Source organism: Hyposmocoma kahamanoa, unplaced genomic scaffold, assembly GCF_003589595.1.
Source record: "Hyposmocoma kahamanoa isolate Upper Pololo Valley unplaced genomic scaffold, ASM358959v1 202, whole genome shotgun sequence".
Lineage (NCBI taxonomy): Eukaryota > Metazoa > Arthropoda > Insecta > Lepidoptera > Cosmopterigidae > Hyposmocoma > Hyposmocoma kahamanoa.
Genome location: NW_020653726.1, coordinates 2,203,453 through 2,206,284, shown reverse-complemented (window position 1 = coordinate 2,206,284; position 2,832 = coordinate 2,203,453).

Genomic DNA, 2,832 nt, shown 5'->3' with positions numbered 1-2,832 from the left:
AGTCCGTTCACCTCTCACCTTGGTTTGTTACTGACTGCTTGCGACCCGGACGGATGTTTTTTTTTATAATATCAAGTGACGGGACGAACAAGTCGTGGGCCTGGTGGTACGCGACACGCATGTCCATAACAGTTGCAATGCCATTCAGAGTTTTAAATCGCAAGGATCAGAGACATAAGTTGAAAAGTCCCATGGACCTGTAGTTTCACCAGCACCGTTACCCTTCAAAACCGAAGTATGCACATGGCTGCCTGGCGGCAGAAATAGGTAAGGTGGCAGTACTTCCCACCTACTGAACTGTTGTTAGTAAAACTCTGGAGTAAATTATTCTGAACTGTCTGCTTCAATATAAACAGCGTGTTTACGTGTGATACCGAACTTTAGAATTAACGTGCAGAAATTTGAACTCACGCAAACAAACGCGGATTATCTCAACACAAAATTGGCTCCATATAAGACATTCTCTTTTCTACGACACGATCTATTGAAAACTCCAATGGCGAAAATACTACAATGTCCGAAATGGGTTTACTACAACATCTTGTATATCTCAGGTGACTCTCCAAGCATGGTAAAGCATCAAATGAACGGACATGTTATAAAGCTTTTTCCACTTTACTACAGGAATCAGGGTTGTATAATGTCTCCATTCTGGTGTAACATCGACCTATAAAGAACTCATAATATGAATTGCCATTGCTGACCGACAATACGGCATTTCAGTGGGTAATAATGAATATTAAAATAATTGCTTCCACTTATTAAAATCCCAGACTTTCGTAAATTGCTGTAACGATCTTCCCGTTTCAATAATGTTTCTTGTATCAACCACGTATCAAAACTCACTCCAGGATATTTGAAAGGAGTGCCCACTCTTACGCATAATCTCTTTAGAAAAGTAATAAAAATAATAAATGCAATAAACTACAAAAAAATATCAATACCATGCAAGGTCTTTTAATGTACAATAGTTGTATTGTTTATAATTACTATAATGAAATAAAAAATCTTATGCATTATAACGTGTTAATTATGTATGATAGATGATATATAAATATCCATTTAAATATTTAACAGAAGCGAATGTTCACTTTGTTCATTATCATAACACACTATAAACTTGATTTATTCATTGTTAAACTTATAAACAGGCGTTTTCTGAATATTTATATCAAAATGTTGCTAGAACCTAACAGGGTGGTCCCGTGGCAAGCTAGCGCGGTTTGGAATTGCATGGGAGTACATTCGACCCTCATCACAGTTACCTTTGTGTCCTCATGTATCATTTGGTGGTATTTTAATAGTTATTAATGTAATTGCACTGGTAAGCAAAGGTTTGCCTCACCATTAGAATAAAAACTAATTTAATTAACTTAAAAGTGGTTCTATGTTTTCACATGTGATACCCATTCAACTGGGGAAGTTTCAGATTTCATTCAAATGGGAGATTTTTTTAGGGAATAATAGTGTCAACTAAATTAAAGCCGTGTAAACTATGTATAAAATACATAAGTGTTTATGTGAACACGTATAAATTGTATAAGAAAAAATGCTTAGGTTTTTTTTATAAATCTTATTCTGTTTATTTGTTTTTACTCTTTGAAAAATATTATACTAGTGTGGAAAGATGAGTATTACAGTTGAATAGATTTCTTGAACACCTAGTATTTTTTGTACCTAACATACTATTTGTTTGTTAGGATGGGTTTTATCAAGAAGTGGTTGGTCTATTGTCATTTCAGATCATTTTGAAACTATTAGCTTTTGTTGCCATTACTGTTGACTCCTCTGAAGAATCTGCCTAGAATTCATACATCTGAATAAAGCCATGTAAGGGCAGCCCCTTAAGATGATGTTATGATGATGGAATGGGTGTAACTGCGTACCATCATTACTTAATAACATAATACATTAATGACTAGAATTATTAATAATAAACGTGATTGTTATTAATATATTTCTGTCTAGGTTTAAGTGTATCACTGTCACATGTACATAATTTGTATTATAAATGTATGTAATATAAATTTATATTATAATATTTGTATATATAAATAATTTATAATACAAATATTTATAATATAAATTTATATGTATTATAAATATTTGTATTATAAATTAGGTATATTTTTCTGTTGCTTGTTGGCAACCTTTAATTTAAATAACACTTTAGTTGTAACTGAAATGTATGTATTAATCGTGTAACTTGTTGATTGTTCTAAATTAATAAAAAAAAATAATATGAAAGTTATGTCTTATTTTATAAAATATGTCTCATTTGTCTCAATTTCCCAAGGAGTATGCTTATTCCTTTTTTAATCTTTTTAAAAAAAAATGTAATATTGAATGAATTTTGATTTTGGAACTCAGGCTTCCTGAAAATCAGCGCCACGACACGGTTTAAAAAAATACCGATTTGACTAAACTGAGCAAGTCCCAATGTAACAGCCGCGACATCCATGACGGTAAATTACTACATTTATTGTAATATTTTTTTAAAATTATTATTATTATTGTTCCTCTTTTTTTCTTTATAAGCGTGTCTGTGCTTGTAATAAACAGTTTTTACCTCTTTGTTTAAAATGTGGAGAATTAAAAACTGTACCAAAAGTCATTTCGCAGTTGTTTAAAATGGAACGTACCAGGCGTTCATATTAGGGCAGAGCGCGTATCGCATTTTTGCTTGTCTGCGTGTATTTATAGCGGTGGGCGGCTGGTGCGACCTTGTGTCAGCCGCGAACTCACTGCGGTAGTCAATTCGTGCTCCACGCCTCTCTGTGGATATTATCGTCTTGTACAGAATGTATTGTCTGTTAAGTAAGCAGAAAAGCA